The 17,432-nt window shown below is 47.3% G+C and overlaps 1 protein-coding gene across 1 annotated transcript in view; it reads right to left on the bottom strand.

The window, feature by feature from the left end:
- Nucleotides 1–15,810, bottom strand: part of MYT1L (myelin transcription factor 1 like) — a 296,223-nt gene extending 280,413 nt beyond the window's left edge. The window contains exon 1 of the mRNA XM_072938278.1: nt 15,697–15,810. The gene's annotated coding sequence lies outside the window, so the exon portion shown is untranslated. The remainder of the gene's footprint in view (nt 1–15,696) is intronic.
- Between the last annotated feature and the right edge of the window lie 1,622 nt (nt 15,811–17,432).

Here is a 17,432-nt window from a genome sequence, read left to right as displayed (position 1 = left end):
AGCCATACCAACCATGGATCCTCACAAAGTGACAAAGAACGTCAGAAATGGCAGGTTTTCTACGTATATTTGTGTGTGTGTGTATATATACATAGTTTTCCCATTATGCAAAGCTCTTGAAAAATAAATGACAGTTTAGACAAAATAATAATGTAGTGTGCCATTTATAACACGGGCAAAACTAAACTTTATGGCGATGGCACCAAGGTCACATGTGAAGGCGTGGGAGAATACACGCTAAGACTCCTGTGCTGTATGAAGGTGGGATGGTGTCATTTGATGGCAAATTGTAAACGGTAAAATAATGTATTTTATAAACCCAAAGCCACAACGAATACAACAGTTAAGAAGCCAAAAGGAAGTGAATGGAGTTACATACAAAAGCTCAGTCCAAGCAAGGCAAAAACTAGGACAAACAGAATAAAAGACAGACAGGATAAATGAAAACATACAGCAAGACGGTGGGCTTAGATCTGACCGCAGTAGTAACCACGTTAAGCCTAAACAGTCTAAAGAGCAAACTGAAAAGAAGCTGCTGAATTAGAGTCTATAAAAGACCCAACTATATTCTATCTATGGAAACACAATTTATGTATAAAGAAAAAACAGTTTAAAATAGAAGGATGAAAATGACACAGGTGTTAACACCAGTGAGAAGAAAGCAGGCAAAGCACCTGTCGTTATCAGGGCTGAAGAGGACCACTTCGTCACAGCACGCGAGTAACGAGAAAACACTCTCAAACACGAACGCACCCAGGAACCGAGCTATGAACTGCGTGAAGCAGGGACTGGAAGAACTCCACTGCTGCACAGACAAACCCACTGCCATTTCAACCTCGTTGCTCAGTGACTGGCGGAACAAGGAGACAGGAAATCAGTAAGGGCGTCGTTTTGAACAGCACCATCACCAACCAGACATGACTGACATTTACAGAACACTCCATCCAACAACAGAAGAGTAAATTTTCTTTCAAATGCACACTGACCACTGACAAGGTAAATCAAGCTCTGGGGCATAAAACAAGTCTCAAAAAATGTTAAAAAGATTCAGCTTATGTAAGCATATTCTCTGACCACAGTGGAATTAAAGAGAAGTCAGTAATAGAAAGTTTCTTTGTGAAATCTCCAAATATTTGGAACTTAAATAACCAATGGGTCAAAGAAGAAATTAAAAAGCTGAAAACACTTTGAACTGAATGAAAAATGAAAAAACCATCCCCCCACATCAGGGTGCGCATCGCCACCGGAGCAGTGCTTAGCGGGGACCAGGCACTCTAAGAGCTTATGCCAGAAGAGAGTACAGGCGAAAAGACTTCAGCTTCCATGTTAAGCAACAAGAAAAAGAGGAGCAAACTAAATAAACGCAAAGTCAGTGGAAGAAAAGAAAGTATGAAGATGAGAGCAGAAATCAGTGAAATACAGAAGAGGAAATAAATGGAGAATAATCAATGAAATCAAAAGCTTGTCCTTAGAGAGATCAATAAAATGGATGAATCTCCAATCAGGCTTGTCGTGGGGGGGAGGGGGTGGGAAGGGGAGAGACGGAGAGAGGGACTGGGGGTGGGGAGATAATTAAATGGATAAAGGGAGGGAAGATCAATACCGAGTACACATACAGTGAAGTATAATAAAGGAGCATGCGGACAACCTTGGCCAATAAATTCAGCAACTTAGATGGAATGGAAGCATCTCCTTGAAAGACACGCACTGCCAAGCTCATTCAACGAGGTGGATGTCTCGGACAGCCTGTATCTAGAAGGAAAGGTGCTAAGAGTCCGCCCACGAAGAAAGCTCAGGTCCAGACGGCTTCACTGGTGACTTGTACCGACATTTAAGAAAGAAATAGTACCAATTATTTACAAATTTTCCCAGGAATTTTAAGAGAAGGGAATACCTCCCAACTCATTCTATGATTCAGCATTTCTCACATAAAAAAAAACAGATAAAATATTACAAGTTAAGAGAAATACAGAGCATCACAAATAGATGCAAAAATTCTAAAAAAAAAAATTACAAAGGAAATCCATGTGAATAAGGTACCGTATGCCATGACCAAGAGGAATTTGATTAAAATTAGTTCAACATTTAAAAGGCAACCAAAGTAGTTCACCACACATGAACCAAGAAAGAAAAAAAATGCATGTTATCATCTCAACAAATGCAGAAAAATCATGTGGAAATATCCAACATGCATTTCTGATTTAAACACTCAGCAAATCAGGAATAAAATGGGACTTCTTCAACTCGATAAAGTGCATCTACATAAAATCCGTAGCTTAATTTATCCCTAAGATTATGAACAAGACAGGATGGCTTCCGTTACCACTTCTAATCAACATTATACTAGACATTGAGCTGAACTGACAAAGAAAAAGGAAAACTGTATGTGTAGATGCCATTGTGGTACATGTAGAAATATGATGGAATCCACAAAAAAGATACTGGGACAAATAAGTAAATTATCCTTCAGGATATAATTTCAACATTCAAAGTCAATTTTAGTTCTCTACACTAGCAATAAACATTCAGAAACTGAAATTAAAGATAAAACTATCACAGCATCAAAAATATTGACTGCATAAGTAGAAAATAGACAGTTTTCTGCAGGATCCATACACTGAAAAATTTTTTCAACCTCTTCTAGAGCAATTAAAGAGGACCTGGACACGGAGACACATACCATGCTGTGGTTCAGAAGATCCAGTATTTTAACACAGCAGGTCTTCCCAATTGTTCCAGTTACGGTTTCAGGGCAGCCTCAGTCAAAAGCCTCCCCACCATTTGCTAAAGAAACTGGCAAGCCAACTCTCAAGTTCACGTGGGAAAGGAAAGGACCAGGTTGGCCAAAGCAAATTTGCAGAAGAACAGAGTCAAATAACTAACACGCCTGATTTCAGTACTTACTATACAGCTACAGAAATCAACGCAGCACCGTACTGACATAAAGACACCCGTGCTGACCAGCAGAACAGAACTGAGAGGGCATAAACAGACCCACGCATACATGGCAACTGATTTTTGACTCAGGTCAAAAGGCAGTTAATGGAGAAAGGATACTCTTCAACAAACAGGGCTGGAACAATTGGAAATCCATAATAAAAGTAAAATAAGTAAACTTTGATCCATATCTCCCACCATATTGAAATTAAAACAGATTATAAACCAATAGCAAAAAATGAAACACCAAAAATTCTAGAAGAAAACACCAAAGATCTTAATGACTAGTCAGCAGATATTTTTTAGATACAACATAAAACACACAATTTATTAAAAATACATTATCAATTTGAACTTCACTAAAATTAAAAAGGTTTGGTTTTTCAAAAGGCACACTTGTGAGATTGAAAAGATAAACCACAATCTGCAAGGAAGTATTCAAGAGAAAACAAAAGATGTGTATCTAGAACACACAAGTGGCTCTTAACTCAGTAATAACTAGCACATACCCCAGCTATTTTCAAAAAAATGGGCAAATGATTTGAGCCAAGTCTTCCCCAAAGAAGGCACGTACAGCAAATAAGAACATGAAAAGATCTTCAACATCACTAGACGTTAGGGAAATGTAAATTAGAACCCTGATGTGATGCCCTACACGCGAGTTAGAAGGCTAATAATAAAAAGGCTGACCGTGCAAAGTCTTGGAGAAGATGTGGAGGAATCAGAGTGCGCTTACACTGCTGATGGGAATGTGGAATGATACACTTTGGAAAACAGCGTTCAGATTGTTAACTTACACCGACGGCACAACCCAGTCGTCCCCTGCCAGGTATTTACCCAAGAGGAGTGAGAGCTTTCTCCACACACAGATTTTACATCATGTTTTATGGCAGCTTAATTTGAAACTGTCAAAAATTGGAAATGACCCAAATACTCATTAAAAGGTGATTTGATAAAAAGATTGTGTAACATCCATGCCATGGAATACTACGTGGCAGTAAAAGTCAGTGCACTATTGATACACTGTTGAAATGCACAACAACACGGATGAATCTCAAAACTCCACTGTTCAGGGAAGAACTTACAAGAAAGCACTTGCTGTATGATACAATGTACACAAAACCCTAGGAAATGCAAGCTCATCTCTGGTGACAGAAAGCAGTTCAGGGGATCCCTGGGGATGGGGACAGGAGGACACTGAGGGGGCTCTGGAGAAGTTGAGGAAACTGGGGTGGTGCTGCGGTCACCATCCTGACCGTGGTGCTGGACAGGGGTGCACATACGTCAGAAGTTTTAAAATTACATACTTTAAACGTAGGGAGTTTATGTTACATCAATTGCAACTTAATTGATCTGTTAAAACAACAAGAAGAGTTGTTCAAGCAGAGGAAAAAGCCAGTGCACTCGACTTTATCTGCAGAGTCTGTCCCTCCTGTCCTTCCGAGGACCTGAGACATGTGGTGCGGGGCTCGGCATGAGCACACAGTGATGGGGTCCCCGCGTCTCTAATGTTCATCGTCTGTAAGAGCTCAGGTGAATTTGGAGATCAAGAGGCAGGGTCTTTCATTCCACCATGTGAAACAAAGAGCATACAAACTTGACTACCTGAGAGACAACATCTGCACGAGTGGATACATTTGGTAAAGGGGAAGTGACATCTCCTGTCTTAATGGAAAGAGGGGAGTCTGAGTGAGGAGGATGCTGTCTCACTGGGAAGAGTGGCTGGTAAATGCAGAGGTTGAGGGCAGTGGAAACCGTCTTACGGTTTGGCTTGGTGAGCCACGGTGCTTGGTGTCTTCTCATTCCCAGGGTACTAGAGAAAACTCTGGGCAGAAGTTCTTTATGTAGTCAGCAGCTAATCCCATACGCAGTTTAGCACAGGACCTGGGTTACAGCACTAGGAGAAAGACTTAGAATTGCAAAGTGGGATTTCTCCATAATTTGTGCAAAAGACACTTTGCCTCCAGCCGTCACTCCCTTGCAGAATGTGATCTGATTGTCCCACTCAAGGCCAGCCCCGACATGAAGGGACACAGGGCAGGGGACAGTGCCTGTCAGTGGGCCAGTGGTGAGAGGGGGGCACAGAAAAGAGAAAATGGAAGTGCAGGTTATCTCCAGTACCAAGGACAGCGCCAGTCGGCCATGATGACCTCAACAAGGACAGTGTTGAGAGGAAGGAGAGGAAGGAATTTGAAGAAGAGAACAGACATGATAAAAAGAGAGTGACTGGATAGACACCTGTTAGCAGAGCCAGCCATGGAAGTGTGTGCCTTAGAATACGTGTTTTTGGTAAACACCTCCCACCCTCACTTTTCTTCTGCTAAACTGCTTCTTTCCAGAGATGTTCATTAAAGCTCTGAGGGTTTTTTCTTTTTCAAGCAACAGTAGAGACACGTCAGACGTTTCCTGAAGGACTGGGGACTAAGTCATAATCCCCCAAGGAGGACAGACTGTCACAGGTTGGGTGTGTGAATCTCTTAGACTTCCTTGATGGTGAATTATCAGTGTGAGCCTGCTGACTTTTTCTAGCTTAATAAATTTAGGTTCAATTGACTAGTTTATGACATATTCATCCCCACTCAGAATTTTAAGGATGTCCGGATTAATATCAACATCTTTAGAGTGATTCTGATGTTATTTGTATATGTTTATGTAAAAGATGTCTCTGTCAAAAATTCAAATGTCTTGCATATACACAGCATTTACCTGAGTGGTTAGAACATTTACCACTTAAAGTTTATAGTTAATAAAATGTATAAACATTATTTACATCCAAATAACTAAGAAAATGTTTCTATTCAATGAATAAATACATATTTATATATTTGTTAAAATGCAAAACAAAAAATTTAGGTTCAATATTGTCATAAGGACTGGCACCAGAAATCTGATTTGGGTGGAGAGAGAGACTGTTAAGGGCTTATGACAGGTGCAGGATGTGTCTGAGGTCCCTGTTTAGGGACCAGCCTGTCCCATAGCCACCGTGTCCATCCACAGCCACTGAGAAAAAAGTCATAGGAAAGGGCACAAAATACTGCTACTGAATAACATGAGAGCGAGAGAGAATGCAAGGACCAGATTCCCCCCCCAGAGGCAGACACCGGGCTCCTTGTCTGCAGTACCGGAGCTCTGTCTCTGCAAGTGCAGCCTATGGCCTGTCCTCCTCTGTTAGCCGAGCTGCAGTGAGACTGTGTCTGATCAAAACAGACACACCTTGAAACAGGAACAGCTTAGAGAGATTTGCGTCAAAGAAGAGAGTTTAGAGAAAAAAGCTTCGAACTTCCAAAAGAGTGCCGATTTAAAGACACACTTCCTGGGTGAAAGCATTAGAATCCTTTTGTAGAATACACAGTGGTTCTTGTGGATGCTGCCTTACAAGCCAGGGCTGCAGCAGGAAGCACCGAGGAGCACACACACAGCCCCTCCCCCGCAGAGAAGTAAGCGAGGCAGAAACCCTGGGGCTTCCAACCTTGTCTGTAGTCAACCAACCGACACTACGCGCTGTCTTGTTAATTGCACATGCTTGTTCCCAGCGTTCACGGATAGACGCACGTTTCCTTCCTGCTGTGCTTTAGGGGCTATTGCACCTCGGAGCCATGAAATACACGTGCATGCATGTATGTATAGAACATGTACTTTTATATTTTTATATAATATTTAAAGTTATACATCTGTTTTAATAGAATATTTTGTATTCAATATATAGGACACACAGGATCATAATACACTTTGGAGCCTCCAAGCTCAATGAGGAAGAGCTCAGTGTCTTTCTAGAAATACGTTTCTGTCTCCTACATTTTTCTCAAGTTGTGGATTCATGAACATCTGTAGGGTTGAGTGTTTTTAAACAGATGTTTGTAAGGAAAGAGTAGAGAGCTGATCCCTTCTTGGTTCATGAAGACGTTTGGCGGGGGGTGTGAGGTGAGTCTTGCCCAGACGTACACACCCAGCTTTCATAGCTGTTCTCCTGCCCTGAGAGGAGGGATCTTTAATTCCACAATACCTGCTGATACTTCAAAGTGTAACTTTCAGTTGGTCATGACGAGGTCCTAATCTGATGTAATGGCAAGAGAATGTAAAACTTTAGTTTTTTTCCCACAAAATAATTCCTACAATTGACACTTCAAAAACGGTACTGGAAATTATTATAAAACAGACTTGAAAGAAAAAGTACCGTAATGAGAGATAGAATCTAGAAGACGTAGCTCTCGCTGCATACAAAGAGTGGGCGTCCTCTCTGTCCTCTGTCAGCCCGCGAGGGGGCGTTCCCTGCGCCCCCCATGCCCGCAGTGCGCGTGGTGGATGTGGCCTTCCCTTCCCTTCCCTTCCCTCCCAGTGAGGCAGCTGCGGGTGAGAGATGGCCTTGGGCGTCCTGCCTCCACCTGTGTCACCTCTGAAAGCCAGACCTGAGTCAGCCCCTTTCTGGATCAAGACAAGCGAAAGCGATAATGAATGAAAGTATTAGAATAGAGGCATATTATTGTATATTAAACAGATAAACACAAGGCCCTACTGCAGAGCACAGGGAACTACATTCAGTATCTTGTATAACCTATGAGGGAAAAGAATCTGAAAAAGAACATGTATGTATATAACTAAATCACTTTGCTGTACACCCAAAACATTGCAAATTAGCTACACGTCAGTAATGAAAGTAAGACTGGGAGCGCGGAGCAAGCCCAGCATCAGCCCCTCCACGCCCTGCAGACTAACGGCCCCCTGCAGGCCGTTTGCAGGTGGCCTCTCTGTTAAAGGACGTTCATGCTGACAGGCACGTTTGGAGCAGATAAACAAGACCGCACTGTACAGCCAGGGAAATGTATACAGGCTCTGGTGATGGCTCACAGCGAGAATGTGCGACAATGAACGTGCACATGTTCACGTGTGGCTGAAAAATCGTGCTCTGCACTGGGATTTGACACAACGTTGTAAAATGACTAAACTCAGTAAAAAAACGTAAAAAAAAGAATAATGGCAAAAATACAAAAATAAAAATAAAACTATTGGAAAAAAAGAAAGGAGCGAGGGAGGAAAGCAGGGAGGGAAGAAAGAGGTGACTGAGGTGATGAATATGGTAACTAGCTTCATTGTGGTAATCATTTCACAGTGAATCCATAAATCAGAACATGAAGTGACACACTTCAAAAATACACAGTTTATACATGAACATACATATATTCATTGTCACATTTTTTTCACTGTGAGCTGCAAGATCTTGTATATATTTCCTTGTGCTATATGTTCATATATAACTGAAAAATTGTGCTCTACACTGGAATTCGACACAATTGTAAAATGACTATAACTCAATAAAAAATGTAAAAGAATTTTTAAAAATAAATAAAAATAAAGACCATGTATACAAAAAAGTAACAATCAAAAATCTAAAATGGTTCTTAAATTCCAGCAAATGAATAAAATAAACAGAAACTGAAAAAATATATATACAATTTATGTGTCAATTGTACATTAATAAGATAAAAAGACTAAAATAACAAGTTAAAAAAAAGAAAGTTAAAAAATAATTTGAGTGAATTTATTTATTTCAGAGTCAAATCAGGCACAAATGAAGTCAGATTCATAAACTTTCACAAAATTCTTTCTACAAAGAGTGGCCACCTTTTTGTGGTTTTAAAAATAAAAATTTAATTATTGATTGGTTCTCTGGTAACATGTGGCATTAGGCATTTCTAAACATAGCTGATTTATTAGGTGGCAGGAAATTTTTAATTTTGAAATGATTTCCTTCACCATTTGCTTTTATACATTTTCACAAGAATGCATAGGCCAATTCCTGTTTTTATAAGATTAGATTCAAAAAGGTAATTGAAAGTTCAAAGTCCAAAAGTCTGTTTTGCACTTAGCCTTCAGATGGGAAAGATACCATGTTTTATAATGATAATTTTATTCATTTTCATTTTAAAATGTTTTCTTTTTTCTTTTCCTAAAAGGAAAAGAAGTGCAAATGTTTCCTAAAAGGAAAAGAAAAAAGAATTTTCAGCAAAAGCTTTGCAAACACAGGAGGGCTCTGTGTGAAAAAACGAGCTCACAGTTGAAGCCATGCACCACCAGCCTACTCCAAGTGGGTCAGTGACGGGGGACACAGAGTGACCTCATGGGGAGGTCAAGGTCAAGGATGCTGGGACACCAGCAGACTCTCCTGTTGCTTTGTGTTGAGAGGTGATGCTCTCGTACCATCTAAAAGAAACTCATCTAAACCCGCTGCCAGGAAGGAAGGATGACGAGCGAAGACAAGCCGCCCATGGAGAACAGACCGGTGTCCGGTGAGCTGCGTCCTCCGCCCTCACTGTAAGGGAGCACCTGCGAAAACCTTTCTCCCTCCTCGCCTCCCCAGGAGCCTCCTGTGCGCCCCCTTATTTAAAAATAGAAGCGTAATAGCAACCGATGGCCGCCTGGGACAGGAGCGCAGCTGAGGGTCTCTGACAGACAGCAACGGATGAGGGTTGGTGGCTCGGTGTTAACTGTGCAAAGTCAACGTCCCTGAGAGACGGAGAGGCCATTAGGTGACTCCGACACTGCTCTTCCCTAATTTTAAGTGTTTGCAGGTGAGAAGGAAAGTGGAGCAGCTTCGATCTATTTTTTGCACTAGGAAAATAAATAAGGACCCCTGAGAAAGGTCTTAGAGCACCTGGCTCACAGGCGTGTGACCCGGACAGTCAGAAGGCCGGTGCGCAGAAGGGCCCCGCTCCTGGTTTATGGTCCTGCTGCTGCGGGCTCGGGATTCTTAATAATGTTGGAGCAAGAGGCCCCGCATTTTCATTTTGTACTGGGCCCTGAAAACCACGCAGCTGGTCCTGGCTCAGGCAGCCACCTTTAGAGAGATGCGCTTTTTGATACAGTTAAAAGGTTTTTCCCCATCTCCTTGCTGCTAATCAGACCTGCCCTCTGGATGGTGAGCCAACTCAGCCCCGAATCTGCCCTTGCCTTCACCTTCCCTCACTCCCTCGCCTCATCAGAGCCACCTTCTCCAGTTCCCCGGTAAATCAGTGGTCATCAGCCCAGGGAGGGTCGTAATTACCCTCCCATGCTCACCGCGAGTGTCTGAGTCACAGGTGGGGGTGGGAATCGGCAGTCTCCCCCTTTTGAAAGCTCAAAGGTAACACATTGTGCACCTGCCTCCAATCCATCCTCCTCTCCCTTCTTGACTGAGAGCTCTGCCCCCACCAGCAGCCGCCAGGTCGCTCGCCCTCATGCCATGAGGGGCTAGTCCAAGACCCTGGAAACTCCAGCATTGCTGCCCCCAATTCATTCTCCATAATTCAAGCAAAGATACTGTGAAAAATGACACCCTCATTCCATGCTGCCTGGTCTTTGGGGTAGCAGGACACAGTGCCCAGCTTTCTCATGGAACCCCAAGAAAGGGATCAGTCTGATCTCAGGGGAAACAGCTGTCCATTCACCAGAAGGGTGAGCTCCTGGGCTGTGGGGGCCCGGCCCCAGCCAGCATCTACTACCGATGGTTGTGCTCAAGCACAGGTCAGTGGTCAGTGACGGTGCTGGTACTATTTCTCCCGGCCACCCCTCTCGCCACCACACACGTACACCTGGCGCACACACGTTCACATCCCGTAACACACCCCGAGTGTTCCCACACTGCTGGCATGAAGGCACTTCCACAGACACATCTGAGAGAATTCTGCAGACTGGAGAGGAAAGGAGGGCTGGCGGGACCCCAGTGCTGGAGGAAGTCGGGCTCCAGAGCCCTGGGGTGGCGCATGGATTTGGAAGGAGAGCAGCCCTGCAGCGGGGTTCCCTGCACCAGCCACGCCCCATGTGGAGGCAGAGCCGTCCTACTGAGTAAGGGGACTTGAGGCTCCGACCAGGAGGATGTCAACGTCACCGGGGTCTACGGGGCACAGCTCTGGAAGGAGGACCCAGTAAGCTCCCCAGTACATCACCAGGAGCGAGGAAAGAGAACGCTTGTCCTGACAGGCCTGGGTCCCTGTGTTGACGGTCCCACCACGTGCAGAGCAGGCGCTCAGTGGCGGGAATAAACGAAGCCTCTCCACGCACAGACCAAACCAGAACGGTCCTCACACCATCCACGACGAGCCTGCCTTCCACGGCGTTCAGCAGCCCTGAAAGCTGCTGGGGACGGCCCTGCCGCCAAGGCTCTGCACAGTGGGGCGCCCCGGGGCCCGAGGGGCGCGGGGCGGGGACAGGAGGGGGCGCGGGGTGGGGACAGGAGGGTGTGCACAGCACCGCGCCCACACTAGCGCCCCTGGATTTAGTTTCCATGAGAAGGTGACACACGCGGAGCCCGGCGCCTTCCCAGCCAGCGGTGCGGCGACTGCAGTTTCAGGTAACCTTGGGGATTTCTTCACTTCCCACCGTGCTGTATTTCCTCCCCGGGACCCCTGAAGTCACCCAAATAGCTGATTCCCTTCTGCTCGGTGGAGGAGGAGAGCGGGGGTTGGAGGGAGGGGCGGAGGGGGAGGTGAGAGACAGGAGGATCCTAGTTTAGCGGGCGCCCCACCCGCCTGTGTGAGTCCAGCGGGTGCTCTGTGCCCGCCACCCCTGAGCGGGTAACAGGTGTTCTGCAGCCTCTGGGTTCGGGGCCGGGGTCAGCAGCCGGCACGCCCCACCTCCCAGCCGCTGATCGGTGCACACGCTCACCCGGTCTTTGATGCTGGACCCTCTTCTCCAGCTCAGCCGCTCCCCAACAAACAGGAACTTGCTTCTCAGGCTAAGGTCCCCCATGGAGGCCAAGTCCGGCACGGCTGCTTGACCAGCATGTATTGACTAGGAATACGGATTAAAAACTAAAGGCGTATCATGGGAGGCTTGAGAGGGAAAAGCATCCCCAAAGAGCAGCGCGAGGAGGAGTTAAGTCTCTGAAACCGAAAGGAAGGCGCACGTGTGCGTCTCCAGCCTTCCGTGGTGCTCGCCTCCGCGCCCGTCTGGGCTCCGCTGGTCCCCATGACAAATCGAGAGGTCGGAGTTCTCCATCCTGCAGGTGGGAAAGCTGCATGCCCGAGAGGTTCGCAGCCTGCACGGCCCGAGGGTGAGGATGGACCGGGCCCTGACCCGGGGCTGGTCTGGCTCCAGAGCCCAAGTTCGTGCATTAAGTTATGAGGAGGCGAGAGGTAGTGGGACTGACCACTGTGTCCACTTCTGGTCCCGTCAGCCTTGAGTCTTCCTGAGGGTCATCCATGAGCTGGGACCTGGAGGCTGCGGTGCAGGAAGAGCTCTAAGTAGGCGCCAGAGCCCACTGCCGGGACGCGTTACACTCAGTCACACTAGTGAGGGCTGTTTGTACGGTCATCGATGTGTCAGTTTGTCCATCACTTCTGAAAGTCAAGACTAGCCAGGGGCACCTCTGTCAGTGCCTTTTAAACATCATAAATAATGAGTAATAAAATGTATTAATTATATAATAAAAGATAAAAGGTAGGTGAATGACCTACAATTTACCTGCAACAAAATGCACCCATTCAAAGCGTCCAACTCAAATGTCCTCATAACAGCCACAGTGCTGCACCCACCGCCTCTGGGCACTTCCAGCTAATGCCCTCTTGTTCTCCGGAAGGCAGTGTGCCCCAGGCGATCCTGCCTGTGACCTTTCCGACTCCAGTGTTCCCCCAACACCCAGGGCGGAGTGCAGCTCCCATGGGCTCCCCAGCCCTCCGCGGTGGGACCTCTGTCTCTCTGGCAGCAGCTGCCCTGTGCCCGGCTCAACCCGGAGCGTCAACCTGCTGCACGCCCCTCCTCTCCCACCGCCTCTGTCTTGGTGGAACTGGATCTCTTTTTCTGAAACAGTCTCCCTGACACTCTGCGGGTAGAGGCGGACTTCCAGGTCCTACTGTAACGCCTTGCGTCTTCCTGGAGAGCAGGAAGGAATGCCCTCTCCACATTTAGTAAAAATGACGCTTATACTTTGTTCTTCCACTCAGCGCCCGCTTTGCCTTGGAATTATTCTCAGGGACAGGTACCCTCGCCTTCCTCGTGCTTCACCAGTTTGATTCCCAGCAACTGACTCAGCAGCAGCTCACGCCTTCCTCCCGGAAACACCCTCCTCTCCTGACGCCGGGCACCACCACTCGGGTGTCCCCCCACCTGAAGGGGAGCTCCTTCCCAGGGGTCTGGACTGGGCCCTCCTTGCAGTGCGGACTCTGCAGTGCTGCCGGCCTCAGGGCTCAGGACTTTTCCCTTCTCTGTTTTCTTTTTTCCCGCTCTCATCCAGTCTTCCAGCATCGAGGGCTGTCTCTACACCCATGACCCCAGAAGCATCATTCCAGACTGACATGTGCCTCGACCTCAACTCCCCGCTTGGCGTCTCCACTTAGGATGTCTCTGGCATCTCTCTGTCCACATTGCAGCCCCTTGGGTTTCCCACAAACGTGTGCCTCCTGGACCGGCTGCCAGGCCGGGGAGATGTTGGACTGAGAAGCCCATCAAGGGTCCAGTACAGACGGTGCTGGCCAGCCAGTGCCTCCAGGAGGAGCCCACACAGGACCTCACCTCTCCCCCGCCTGCCCGGGGGCACACAGGCTCACCTGGGGAGTCAGCCGGGCCACCCGCTAAGGAGGCTCCCAGTCCACTGCCCCTCACTGGCTTGCTTGTTCGAGCAAAGGAAAAGACGCTTTCCTTTGAGGGGATAGGATTTCAACAATAATCCATAGCACTGTTGATTTAAAACTGGCTGAAATAATCTCAAAACATGAGGCTACCCACGAAGTTAAAATTCAGCATCACATACTTTCTACAAGAACATCGCACTCAATTATTTAAAATAATTTTTGCCATTCAGAACAAAAATCATTGAACCACGACTGTTCGTCAGATCCTGTGCTCTCTGATTCACATATTTGTTCATTTAATCCCCCAGATGTTCCGGAGGCATATGCTATTGACCCCATCTTGCAACTGAGGAAATGGGCACTGAGAAACATCAGCTAACTGCCCAGCGTCACATCACTCATCAGGACCAGCAAGCACTTGGGACTGGACACCAGGGCACTGATGCTCACACCTGGTACCTCCCCGAGCAAGGACTGGCGACCACAGCCAGCACAGTGTCAGCGATGGGGAAGGGGCGCAGCCCGCACTCCGACAGGTGACGCCCGGCAGGGACTCCAGCCTCGGAATTCGTTGGGGGTATAATCATGCAGAAGTCCGCCGTAAAGCTTCCAAATCATCAAAGGGGATACATTTAAAATCTCTGCAACAGGTTTAAAACAATGACTTAACCAGCGACACAGTTAGGTCGCCACTGAGTTAGATTTTCAACACAGTCAAGTGGAGGAGAAAACTCCCATCCCGTGAGCGTGGGTCTTGGCTCAATGATACCAAACATTTTCGATTCTGCTACTCATCAGCATAGGATTTCTTGCCCAAATCGCAAATATAGAGAATTTCAAAATTGGAAGGAGCTTAGAGATTTTTTTTGGGTAAATCTTATTTTACAGATAAGTTATTTATCGTTACATAAATCTTTTTGAGTTGAAAAAAATTTAAACCTTTTTAAGCTAAGAATATACCGTACAGTCTAGAAACACATGCGTCTATAAAACATTAAAATTGCCTTCATAAATGTAATTTCCTTAGCACAGAAAAGGTTTCAGCCTTAACGCTACCTAGATGAGTTGTAAATACGTCATATCATCTTCCACCAAACACCTTACAATTGACATAATATCGTGTCATTTTAGCCTTTTCTTTTGAAGGTAACGGATAACGATTGAATATTTACTCAACCAACACAGGCAAGTTACGTCGATCTTCAGGAACACTAATGACAGTAGCACGTTACAGGAAAGGTGTGCTATGTCTTTGTACATAACAACTATGCAATTTTAAGAACTGTAGGACAAGTGCAAGCTACAACAAGAACTTAAGCAACAGGTAGGAGAGCAAAGTAAAACGCAGAAACCTTCTCGAGGACCCGATGGGGTTTCTCAGTCCCATCTCTGTGCAGAAAACAGCTTTTGGGAAGTCGGCTAGGGAGGTTCTGAGCCTTTGCAAATGTGTCTGTATGTACACACGTGAAAACATAAGTATACACGCATGTGGGTCTCTGTTAGACGCAGGCCGTGACACACATTTAACACGACCATCTTCCAGTAAAATGGACTCACGACGCAGACCTGTGGCAGTGGGTCTCTATTAGCATCTCTAGATCTCTCCATGTTTCTAAATGCACAGCACCCCCCACCCCCAATCTGGATCCATACTCAGTCACCCTTCCCTCCACGGGGACACTGCGCCGGTTTCCGTGGTTTCGCCACCGCAAACGGAGCACAGTGAGCATCCTTAGCCGCGTACCCTTGGATGTCGTGAAGTGAAGCTGTTTCCAGAGGATACGTTTTTGTCAGTGGAACAATGAAATTGCCAGGTCAAAGGGCAATCACATTTACTGTTTGGTTGACTTTGCCAAATTTATCAGTGAAAAGGTGGCACCAGCTTGCACTCCCACAAGCAGGAACTAGACACCCAAATCCTTGTGCTCTGTGCATGGTGGTAGCCGGATAAGGAGCTTCTATGGGAGGAATGGTGCTCACACCGGCAAGGCGCTGTGTTCACCATTTTATCTGCACCCTCCCTGAACCCCACACCAGCCCAGCCAGGTGTGCACACCTAGTCCCACGTCCGGCTCACGTGGGAGCCAAGGTACCTCCCGTCGCCCGGCTGAGGAGAGAGGATCCGACTCTGGGCCCAAGCTCCCCTGCCTCCGGAACCCTCGTCTTCCCCCAGCAACATGATAGCTCATCTCAGTTCAAACAGGAAGAACGGGCTTACAAACGTATGAGTTCAGAGCTCTCTGGAGAAAAGCAACTTGCTTTACAGTCCTCGTGAGGCGGGAAGCTCCATAAAAAGACCGGCAGGACCCTTAGGTAGCAACGCTCCGCTCCTCCCAGCACCGACCGGTTCCCTGACCCAGCGGCTTTCTCTCACTTTTAGCCTCTACAGCGGCTAACTTACACCTAGAATTCTATTGGTTCCCTGCGCTCACTTCTGATTGGTTACTACTCTCACTCCTGATTGGTTTTTACTCCCACTTCTGATTGGTTATTACTCTCACTTTTGATTGGTCTACTTCCCTAAGTTCTGATTGGTCCATTTGTAGTACTGTACTTGCATGGAGCTCACTCCTGATTGGTCTATTTCTACAAAGTTTGTTCCTGGTTGTACTTTATGTGCATACGATGTTACAAAGTGTAAAACTAGCAGCCTATAAAAGGCCTGTGTAAAGCTGCAGAGGGGGTCCAGAGTTTGAAGTATCAACTCGTTTGGGCTCGCTGGCGTAATAAACCTGAGTTTTCCAGCTCTCCGAGTGTTGCTTGGTCTCTCGCCTGGATCCAGGTTGCTGTCACAACCGAGCTGTAACACGTTTTTCCGGAACACTGGAGTTATTTAGCGTGGACGTGGACCCGACCTTTGGTTTGGTTTTGTTTGTTTGCCTCACGTGGCTTTGACTTCACAGTGCTCCTCCATCCGAAGGGCGTCTGGCACTGCACGGCGACCTGTCACAGAGGGAGCCCCGCGTCTCGTGCTTCCATACAGCGAGCGGTGATTTCTCAACGTGAGCAACCAGGCAGCTGAAGGCCGTGGGTGCGGCGGCGGGGAGGAGGAGCCGTCTGCGGTGATGGGAGGCCGGCGCGGCCGCCGCACCCCCAGTGGCCTGACTCTCCAGCACCCAGGGACATGGCCCGGCGCGGCAGGGACCCAACTTGCTGCCCCAGTTCTGAGGGTAACTCACGAGCGTGTGCGCTGAGCACTGCGTTTCTCCCCCTCCCTGCGACGTACCTGCCAAGCTGCCCTCAGGTCCCCGGAGCGCAGGCGTGCGGTCAGAGGACTGTCTGGGCCGTGCTAACCGCGCTGTGCTGGCAGCCCCGGGAGACTCCCTGAGCTGTGTCCACCTCCATCGGCGATCCCAGGGCCCGCGAGGTGACACGTGACGGGAGCCAGCTGCCGGCCCAGATGCCGCGCTGAGCGGCTGCCGATGGGGCGCCAGCGGCCTCCAGGCAGCGAGGCTGACAGCTGGATGCGGCTGGGGCTCGGGCTCCCTGCGCTGAAGGATCCTCCGGAAGCCCTTCTCCAACTTGCCTTTGATCCCCAGCCATGTGCATGCTGTGGTGAGCTGGGCTGGAGGGAGCGCGGTGGAGAGCCGTCCACTCTTCACCTCCCATCCGCTCACCTCTCTCTCTGCCTCCCTGTTCCTCTCTCTTCCATCTCCGTTTCTCTCAGTATCTCTACGTATTTCTCTATCTCCATCTCTCCATTTTCCATTGACTAATTCAATAAACTTTTACAGGTTGACTAAGTCATTACTCAAGATGTTCAAGGCTCGTTGGGGAAAAACAATAAAAATAAAACCACGCCCAAACACTGACAGTGGGTTTGGGGATCCGCACAACTGCATTGCTAATTACCTCCTCTGATCACGCCGAGTCTCACATCCAGTCTTTTTTTTGTCCTTTATATTCTAGTTTGATTTGATCTTTAAAGTAACGGGAATAAGCAACTGGTTCTGA

This window comes from Vicugna pacos, chromosome 15, assembly GCF_048564905.1.
Source record: "Vicugna pacos chromosome 15, VicPac4, whole genome shotgun sequence".
NCBI classification, from domain to species: domain Eukaryota; kingdom Metazoa; phylum Chordata; class Mammalia; order Artiodactyla; family Camelidae; genus Vicugna; species Vicugna pacos.
This window is presented reverse-complemented; position numbering and strand designations above follow the sequence as displayed.